Source organism: Ambystoma mexicanum, chromosome 8, assembly GCF_040938575.1.
Source record: "Ambystoma mexicanum isolate Mex_15411 chromosome 8, UKY_AmexF1_1, whole genome shotgun sequence".
NCBI classification, from domain to species: domain Eukaryota; kingdom Metazoa; phylum Chordata; class Amphibia; order Caudata; family Ambystomatidae; genus Ambystoma; species Ambystoma mexicanum.
This window is the reverse complement of record NC_090929.1, coordinates 1433107384-1433118536: the sequence shown is the minus strand read 5'-3', so window position 1 is coordinate 1433118536 and position 11153 is coordinate 1433107384. Positions and strand designations below refer to the sequence as shown.

At 40.3% G+C, this 11153-nt stretch overlaps 1 pseudogene; it reads right to left on the bottom strand.

Annotated features, from left to right (window-relative positions):
• Positions 1-3872: 3872 nt before the first annotated feature.
• LOC138473793 (mitochondrial carnitine/acylcarnitine carrier protein pseudogene) lies at positions 3873-4800 on the bottom strand (annotated as a pseudogene).
• Between the last annotated feature and the right edge of the window lie 6353 nt (positions 4801-11153).

Here is an 11153-nt window from a genome sequence, read left to right as displayed (position 1 = left end):
TGGGTTTTCCTGGAGGGTTGGTTAGACTCTTAAGGATCTTGGGTAGCAGGTAAAAGTGTGGGGTTACTGGTTGTACATTTTGTAGGAATGCTTTCGTTTTTTTCGTGATTATTCCCATGTCTTCTGCTCTTGTGAGTAAAGATTCTAAATTTCAGCTTATATCCTCAGTAGGGTCATGGTCTATTTTGGCATAGACTGTGTGGTCGTTGAGCTGTATTTGGCATTCGGTTATGTAGTCTTGCGTGTTTTGGAGTAGAACGGCACCTCCTTTATCCACTGGTCTAATTTTTTCATCAGTGTATAGCCCTTGAATAATTGGCATTTCTCCTCTACTGAGGTTCTTGTTCTTAGGTGCTCCGAAATGCACTTTCTTTAAATCAGATAACACCATCTTTTCAAAAATGTCGATGGAGGGCACACTGATAGGTGCTACAAAAGTATTCTTTGGTCTGAATTCTACCAGATCTGGTTGATCTGGTTGATCTTGCTCTCTGGTGTTATCTTTCTCCATTTCCGCAAAAAATACTTTCAATTTGAGTTTCCTTGTGAGCTTATGTAATTCTAGTTTGGTGTTAAATAAATTTGTTCCAAAAAGTCGGTACAAATGTTATTCCTTTTTGTAAAACTGTGTTCTCTAGTATGCTCAATACTCTGTCGGAGATGTTAACTACTAGGTTCCTCGAGCATGAAACCTGGGTGTCACCCCTGGTCCTTTTCCTCTTCCCCCTCCTCGTTCTTTTCTTCATAGGCTGTTTTCTAAAAAAGGCTGGGAGCCTCTATTGGATCCTAATGGTGCTCTGTCGGTTGTACTGCTGCCTTCTGCTCCTTGTGGGGGTGCTTGTGGATTGTTGCCACCTTTATTGGAGTCAGTATCTGAACTGCTATTATCTTAGTTGGGGTTCTTGGATTGTGGTGGTTGATTCTGACATTTGTTGGCCCACATATATACTTTGTCTCTTAAATAGTCAAATGTGACTCGCCAAAGTTTTCTTATTTTTCTTGCACTGAGGTCCATTTTATACCCTTCCAACCGCTTGTTGATGTCCGCTAGGATATCACAAAAATTTCTCTTCGTTGATAAGTGCAGTAATCTCTGTGGTTAGATCTTCGATTTCTTTTTCTAAAGTTTTTAACTTAATCTATAACTCTTTTATAGCTAGTAGTATCAAGTCCAGATATCATTTATTGAGTATTTGCACCCATTTCAGCACAAAGTCTTTATTTTCTTTGCATAAAGTTGGTCTTAAAGCAATCCTTAGTCTGCGTGTGATACACTGTGCTTTATAGTAACATCCCAATGCAACAGCGTGAAGTTTCCTTTTGATGGCTTTCCGGATGGTGTATTCAAGTTGCTTGATCCTTTTGTTGGGATCAATATGTTGTGTGGAAAGGTTGGTGGATTTGATTAGACCAAGTATCACGTTCGCTTCTTCAGCTGAAAAGCCTAACATGGTTTCTCTCAATTCTGTACGTTTTTCAATCTCGTCGTAAGACATCCTAGCGTGCCTCCATTCTGTGATACACGGAAGTGGAAAGTTCAGAGTCTAGAAGGGGTGAGCGGGCACTGCTTTCTTCCAATGTTTCTTTTATATTTTCGACTGACGATAAGCTTAAAGCAAGGTGTAGTATGTGGGGTGCGGCCCACTATAGCGTGCCAGCTTGTAGGGCCCAAACTGTAACTGTAGAAAAGGAGACCTAGGCTAAATAGCCTTCGGTGTGGGCCGCACAACCTCAATTTCCACTAGGGGTAATGTGATTTCTTGAAATTCCTTATGTAATAATCACTTGTACTCTTCAGTGGTTTTTTAAAAAAAGTGATTTTTAATTTTTAATTTTTTTCGTTTCCAGTCTTGGTTATTTTCACCAAACACCAAACAATATCTTCAAGCAAACATGTAGATTAGCCAATGCATTTCAGAGCTAATCCTTCATCAGGGCCTTATCTAATCCTTTATTTTCCACTATACATCATAAGCAACATAATTATAATGGTGTCACATTGGATGATACATTCAAATAATGACTGGGTACTCACAGGGGAGAGAACACAACATATAGGGAGACATGTAAGAAAACTAACAAAACAAAAATAACATTCCATCTGTTACTCAACCGTTTTACTCAATTATCATGCATTTACTGGTGAACTCATTCTCATGACATTGTGTTGCCATTGCTGATATTGTCCTGTTACTGTAAAGTGTTTATTCTTCTGATTGATCACTATTCATTCTTATGTATGCATCACTACACCGGCACCATAGTAATGTGTTCAAGTTAAATGATATATTCAATCGTGACATAGTGTCTCACAGCACAAGCTTCATGAACGAGGTCATGGTCTGACCTGAATTGCGTGCACCAGTTCCTCGCAACGTGTTGCAATGTGCTCCTGAAAAGAAATCAATTCCTTTAGTGGCGAGGACTGACTGGTTAGAATTCCCAGTATCTATCTCAAAAAGTGTGCGCTTACCGTTTAAAAAGGATCGATGAGTGCTGTGCGCGCTCGTAACACGGTCAACTAGAGAGGCGTTGTCCGTGTGTCTCTACATGTTAGTATGGTTGTCATGTGGAAGTCCTCTAACAAGATGGCCGATCGCTGTGGGACCTGTTGGCCATCTTTGAATGGGTTGTGCCTGGTATTCTAAAACTGCATCGGCATGTATTGTCAATAGACAAATGCTGATGGTGCGGTGAATATGCACCATTTCATGCCTTGAAATAAACATGCTCATATTCTGTCTCTTTTTTCCATAACAAATGCAATTGACATGGTTACAACACACTGGTTGTTATTTGAACCAATGAACCATTGTGAAGTGTTCACACAGATGGAACTTGTACTTGAAAACTATTTGTTCCAAAGATTAAACTGCATAACAATCATTGTTTATTGTAAATGCTGGAAGTGCTGGTTATGTATTCTAAAGATCATTCGTATTCTGATCACAGCCCAATGAGTATGCTGGTAATGTTGGTTATCTGCTCTATTGATCATCTGCATACTGATCTAAGTTTACTGAACCAGGTTTGGATTGGCCCCCTCAGCCTTTCGGCCCGTAGCCGCCCCCGCCTGGGCCTATTTTGAGAAAAAAAACAAATTTGAAAAATCTTTTTTTTATCTTTAGAAGGATAAAGATGTCTTTATTGTTTCTAGACACATTTTTGTGATGCAATTTATACAAGATAAATATCGACCACCATTGTGCTGGATTATACAGTACAGGTGTCATTGTATAAAAGCTTGGCAACCAGATGACTTAATAACATGACCAAGGCTCTGGCCCTATGCATGTTTCAGGATGCATCATTGAAGGCTGTTCATAGCTCTATGAGAGAATCTGATCTTATCAGAAAGCAGAGGGGCCTATCAGAAGGCAGGAGTAGTGGCAACTACCTAGGCAATGTTTTGTCTATATTCCTGACAAGTCCATGCTTAATGCGTCTTGCAGTAGGTTTGGTAATCAAATGTCGAATGTGAGCGACAACTATTTTACCTCAAGTTAGTTACTCCAAATAGAAAATTTGTAACTAACAGAAAATTACATTAAAACAAAAAACAATCATAGATTTCAAGACTTAACTATGAAAGACAACAGTTTTTCTTTCCTCCTGGGATTATGTGAACAATGACATTACACATAATTGTTTCACGTAGATTTGGTTCAAAGGCTTATTTTAATCTTAACTTCAACCTCCTGGATAAGTTTAAAAAATAAGTTATGGCTGATGTCCAAATAGTACATCCAAAATACCATCTGAAAATCAAGGCAAATCAAGTCATTAAATTAGATTCAGAGATAGTACATTTAAAAAGTTTGTCTGTCAATCAATGCTCCTGGGTTTCCATTACTTCTTCTGTTACATTCCATGAAGGTAAGAATTGCTTCCAGAGTTCACATATTTGGTGGAAGCCAGTTAAGGAATTTCATGGCAACTTCTAAACCTAGGAAATATGCAGCATTAGCTGGGAAAGCCTGAAGCATTACAGCATTGAAGCCTTTATACAACAATGAAATGCCTTCTTCACGTACAAATTCCCGTGAAACATCCCTAAAGCCATTGGGGTACTTTCATGCAGGTGCACTCTGAAAGCGGGATTTGAGCACATCAGGAGGAATCGCCACTGCTCAGTTAAAAATTCCTGCCATTCCTCCATCAAAAATAATACTGGGTACACTTAGGTCACTCACTTTTTCCTTCTGGGGTCAATATATTTTTTATCCATTCATAGGTCATGAAGTACATTTCAGTGGCTGGCCCATCTCTCATAAGAGTGAGCACTGTTCCTTTGTACGCTCCTCAAATTCCAGCTTCTCTGTAGATGTGTTTCACACAGTCCATGCAACCAGCATATTTGATTTCACCTGAGGGAGCTTGAATTTGTAAAAGGCACTTTATTTGCTCCCCTGGACCCATGATAGCAGTTGTGAAAACACCAGACAGCATGCCAGCAGCAAAAAGTTGTGGGTATGACAATGGGTCATTCAGGTTTTTCTGCTGAAGCTTTTTTTCAAGTCCCAAACCAAAGAAGCACACTGCAAACATTGGCGTTACTCCAAATGTAGGTGCTGCCATACCTTTATACAAACCTTGCATTCCCTCTTTCACTAGTGATTTCTTGAAGCAGTCTAATGTGCTAGAGTAAAGCGAAGGTTGGCCCGGCAGGGACTTTGGTTGGGTTTGTAAACAGACCTGCATAGTGTCCAGGGGGTGCCCCACGAACACCAGGCAAATCCCACCAAATCCCCCAGCGAAGAAGTTCTTCACCGGGCTGATGGGTTGCTCCGGCTTGGCCATGTTCTGAGAGAGGTCACGTGCTGCGGGGACAGACGGTGCGTGGAAGTGCCAGTGTGCTCCTGGGGGACTCTGATCGCTGCCGGTCCCACTGTAAAAGCCGTTGCCCTCGTACTACTACAGCCGGACATTCGCCCGCCCACTGTCAAGAGACCACACCCACTTGCGCACACCGGCTTCCCAGGGCCGTCCCACGACCTCTCACCTACAACACATTACCTTGCTTTGCTGATTGATTTGCATGCATGATGTGTGCATCATAAATTATGATCCATGCATCATTCACATTCTGCTCCAGCATGCAAAGTTGAGGGGCCAGGGCCGACACCGGGCCGGCTGCTGTCACCGTGCCGCCACTCCAGGGGGCACGATGCCCCCTGGTGTGGCTGTGCTGTTGTATTAGTGATAAATATGTATTAGTGATATTAGTGATAAACGACCAATTTTAGAGTAGAATAAGCATCCATTTCGGGCTATGTATTTTGCCTTTCGCAAATGTGCATGTTTTTATTTCTGCCGTTGTCTCTGTTACGATCATCACAAGACATTCCATCTCGATTTCCTCGGTCACTTGACAAAATCCTTGTGCCTAAAAGCTTCTGTACAGTGTAGAAATATTTGACGATAGAACATCAAGTGGCCATTGACTTCATTGTGCCACAATGAATGATGTGTTGTAATGTGTCTATCTTTCCCATCTCCCTGGCATGCGGTTCAGGATGTTTGTTTGCATGTATGAGGTAACGAGTACTCAGAGTATGGGATATCCTGTCAGTGCGCTGCTTTCCCTATTTTGCCAACCTCTGAAGACTGAAAGTAGATACATGCAGGCTTGACATGCGGCCAACTTTGCACCAGACCTACAGATGAACATTACTGGTCTGCTGTTAAATCTCAGTTACCAGATTAAGGGTATTCACTACAGAATAATTGCTAATTTTACCATAGCCGCTATGATATCTTAGTGGGTTGAGCTCTTGCTGCTACGATGTGTGTGTTATCTGCAGGTTCAAATCCCAGCAAGGCCATCTAAGCCTTGCATCCTTCTTAGGTAAATAAATGAGAACCAACACAGGTTGGGTGATATTGTATGCATATTTGTTCTATAAAAAAGAGCTTAAGCGTAAGTGCTATACAATAACATATTATCATTTGGCCTTGGACGTCTGCTTGCATTCACAGTAATTTGACAATATGGATCTATACACACAGATATAATGATACATGTGGTGATCCACTCTTGTATGAAATGTATGTCACATTAGTGAAATCATAACCATATTGTTCGTAGTGTACTTAGGAACAATGCTATTTGATGGCACTTCCTGTTTTGTCAAGAGTGAAAGGTCATGTTTCATCGCTTCCGGGGATGTCACTTTGGTGTGTGCGTCAAATGACATCACTTCTGGGGATGTCATCAGAGGTCAAGGGTTGTGAGGCGAGGGGTGGGTCATTTTTATTTTGGGTGTCCGGGCCTATTTCTTGTCCCAGTCCGAGCCTGTACTGAACACACTATAGATCGGACACACTGTATGGTGATATATACCTGCTCACATGGTAGCAATCATGACTTATACTACCGAAAAGTTTAGTCCACTAGTGTGGATCTAGAAGCACAACGTAGAGCGCACACCAACATATACATCATTCTATACAAGGTATGGTGCCAAGGTAGTCCATGTCATCACAGGACATTATTTAAATAATTGCCTGACAGCGTACCTTTGTTGTTATAAGATAGAAAGTATAAAAAAAGAATATTATATCACATATTTCGACAACCAATCTCATATTTGAGTGACCTAAGTCGTAGGTAGTTGCAACAACACAATCATATAGATATATAGTATGAACAGGCACACAGAGACCAACACTGCCGGTTTATTTCGTGGTACTATATTCACTGCGTTATCACGTTTTGATGCATAATTACAAAGGGACAGAATATGAGCATGGTTATTTTGTGGCATGAAATGGTCATATTCACTGTACAAATAGCATTTGTCTATTGACAATACATGCGGATGCAGTTTTAGAATACCAGACACAACCCATTCAAAGATGGCTGATGGGTCCCACAGCGATCGGCCATCTTGTTAAAGGATATCGCCATGACAACCATACTAGCAGGTAAAGACACACGGACACCTCCACATTGGCTGACTGTTACGAGCGCGCACAGCCATCATCGATCCTTTTTAAAAGGTAAGCGCACACTTGTTGAGATAGATACTGGGAATTATAACCAGTCAGTCCTCGCGACTAAATTAATATATTTGTTTTCAGGAGCACATCACAACACGTTGCAAGGAACTGTCGCACGCAATTCAGGTCAGACCATGACTTCGTTCATGAAGCTTGTGCTGTGAGACACTGGCCCTCATTACAACCCTGGCGTTAAGGGATTAACGGCGCGGCAAAAGGTGGCAGCGCCATTAACCCCTTAACGCCTCATTACGAGGTCCCTTTGCGGGATGGCGATTTTAACGCCTGCTTTTTGCAGGCGTTAAAATCCAACCCGCAAAGGGACCTTGGTGCTAAGTACGGTGCCGCAATTTGCGGCACCGTACTTAGCGCCTTCCCCAATTCCATTGAGCCCTATGGGGCAAAAATGGGAATGGGGAAGGGCCATGGCGGCATGGGGAATTACCGCCCCGCCAACCTCAGAATGGGGCGGTAATTCCCCATTCCGCCATGACGGAGTCGGTAAGTTACCGGCATGGACCATGGTGCTAGGGTTGTAATGAGGGCCACTATGTCACAATTGAATATACCATTTAACTAGAGCACATCACTATGGTGCCGGTGTAGTGATGCATGCATAAGAATGAATAGTGATCAATAGGAAGTTAAACACTTTACAGTAACAGCACAATAACAGCATTGGCAACACAATATCATGAGAATGAGTTTACCAGTAAATGCATGATAATTGAGTAAAACAGTTGAGTAACAGATGTTATGTTTCGTTTTGTTTATTTTCTTACATGTCGCCCTACATATTGTGTTCTCTCCCCTGCGGGTACCCGGTCATTATTTTAACGTATCAACCAATGTGACACCAATTATAATATATATAATGATGTTGCTTATGATGTATAGTGGAAAATAAAGGATTAGAAGGCCCTGATGAAGGATTAGCATCCAAAATGCATTGGCCAATTTACATTTTTGCTTGAAGAAATTGTTTGGCGCTTGGTGTAAATAACCAAGACTGGAAACTAAATAATAAAAAATTAAAAATCACATTTTTTGAAAAACCACTAAAGAGTACAATTGATTATTACATAAGGAATTTCAAGAAATCACATTACCCCTAGTGGGATTTGAGGTTGTGCGGCCCACAATTAAGGCTATTTAGCCTATGTGTCCTTTTCTACATAAACCAACAAAATCACCATCTTCAATTTACCATGACTATAAAAAAGGAAGAGATTTACTTCCTAGACCTTACTATTTACCATAAACGCAGTCATCTGCTAGTTAAACCTTATCACAAGATTATGGACAATAACTCTCTCCTACACTATCAGAGCCATCATGTTAAACATCTCAAAGATAACCTGCCCTACACGCAGTTCCTATAGCTCAAAACAAACAGCAGCAGTAAAGAAGCATATGAGGAAGAAGTAAGGACGCTGAAAAATAAACTTTAACAAAGAGAATATCCAAAAAAACTAATTACCAAGCTTCAAAAAGGGCCTTTAATAATAACCGTGAGGCACTTCTGAAGGACAAGACTAAAAACTCGCCATTGATTTATCATACATCATCCTACTCCGTAAAGGGTACATTGTCACTATTAGCTTTGTGTTTTATTGTGTGGTTTAGATTAGATGCACAGTGCCACAACAACATTTGTGTTGTGTTTTAAAGTTTATTTAGTAATTTGAATAAAATTGATCATTTATTTTTGAGAAATTTGAGACTCACTGTGTTATTGTTGTACATTTGTAAATAATCTAACTACCCCCTATATAATTCTAGTTCTACTTCCCAAAAATAAGGTAGAGATTCCACCTATGATGATCATTGGGTTTCCCCTCTATATACTGAGTTTCATAGTGGCTATCGGTCACAGGAATTACAAATTAGTGGAGTTCTTTCAATATTTGTCTATTCCCCTGTTTTCACAAAAAAACCTCTAGTTTCTATTCTGGTCCCCTACCACATTTATAAAATGACAGAAGAAAAAACACTGACCTACAGTGATGATTATGCTACAGCCCTAATAAACGCGACCTCTTTAATAACAGTGACCTAGGAGAAAATCAAGATCAAAACAGTTAACCAGTTAAGAAAAAGACTAATTAGAATTGAACTCCACGGGGCCATAATGCTTGAATACCACAAAATCAAAGCACTCCCACAAGGCCTCACAGTCCTAAACGAACCTCGGTTGTTCTTAGATAATGCTAAATTCAAACTCCAATGGAGTTACATAGTGAATTGTTGTGGGCGCAACTGGCTCATTCTAATAATAGATACGGCAAAGGAAACCTCTCAAAAAATAGAGATAGACCTTAAAAAACTTGAAAACGACATTAACAAATTGACATCTTTGGACAACGTTAATAAACGACTTGAGGAAATCAAAAAGGAAATTAAAGATGTCAAACAGATAAACAAATTAGAACGCATCCAACGCCTTAAAAAATACCTCACTAAATACTGCCATGAGAAAGCACACTACTATACTCAAGAGGGATATAAACAGCAGCCACACAATCAAACATGCCCAATAATCGAAATAGACAAGTCTGTTTCCGCGCCACTTCCTATAGCTCCAGTAAAATCTTTGAGAAATCGTCTGCCAAACTCCAATGGCCATTGTTTTTTTTTTCCAATAAATCCATATAGGTAACCGAGTAAGTAGTAGCAAATTGAAAAATTAAAGACCCGAACCAGAAAGCTTAACAAGAACCTGGTGGATGGACAAAGTTACTGGTCACCACCCATGTGGACATTGCACTGTTTGCATACTGACTTCTATATCCAAACAGATAGAAATCGGATTAGAAAAACTGTGGAGACAAACACACTTTTCTAACTGCAACTCTGATTACGTCATCTACATGACCATGTAAGCTCAAATATATAGGCAAAACTATCAGAAAGATGGATCTTGTATTATTGAGCACAGAAGTTGCATAAAAAAATGTATTGGCACAGATGGTGAAACATTTTGTTGATAAAAACCACAGATGCATGAATTCAAATGGACAGTCCTTATGACCATAAAAGGCAATGAAAATGCCTCAAAGAAAAGGATTCTGCTAGAAAAGGAACACAAATGTATATTCCTTACAAAAAGTGATAGGGAAGGCCTCAATGAGGCTATCGAGTGGCATCAAATTTGATTGAGAAAAACAGAAAGAGAAACCTTAATCAGACCTAAATACAGAACCCCTAAATCAGGTATAAACATGAGAGCAGAGAAACATCCTTTAGATCCTCAGCCGTTTATACTAAAACATATGGGTAGGTATAGCCTAATCCTAATATTCCCACTTATAAACTAACTCATCCTAAATCTATACCTAGATCAACAAGCTAATGCCTAATTGCGGCATGAACACTAAACCTGTCGTAAAAACTGAAACACTGGACTGCACGGGACAAATGGCTGTGTAAAATATCTATCTTGCCACCTATATATAAAAATTCAGTGTGGTTTTAAATGTACTCCTATATACTAATGCCCAATGGTCATGAAATTCAAAACCCACTGGAAAAAAAATGAGAAAATCGGCAGTATAGTCTGTAAGGCACCAAAAACTAAAGAAAGGACTACCAAAGGGGGATATATCCACGCAAGATGGCATGCAAGGTTTTCTACATTCCACCTCGGCGTCCAGAGAGGAGCCTATAAACTCAAACGCGGTCAGTGTTCCGTTTTCCAATGCGGTTCCCCTACCTAGCAATAAGGAAGATTACAGATTAATCCAACTGCAAAACTAAAACACCAGGTAAGAACTTCGCAAAAGCGACCTTTTGCTAATGCCCCATGGCACCCTCGCACCTGTATGGCTTGCACGTCACACTACAGACGGAAGACTCATCCAGACAATGTCTGATTTTATTTTTCAGGCCGCTAGTGCAAAGCATACGGATTCACACCGAGCACGCGTAAATCTTAAGACCGTAGAAAATTGAGCGGCACCGACGGGAAGAAACACCCACCTTGCACGATACCAGATAAAACCTAGGTAAGCCTACGTCTAATCATAAGTATACAAGAAAAAGCATTTATGGCTCATTTTTATTAAAGATAGCTCTTTCCATAATCTATAGATCCAGATAGTGCCAGTAGCAGAATCAACCTTTGGTGATTTGTTTATAAACCACGCCTCATA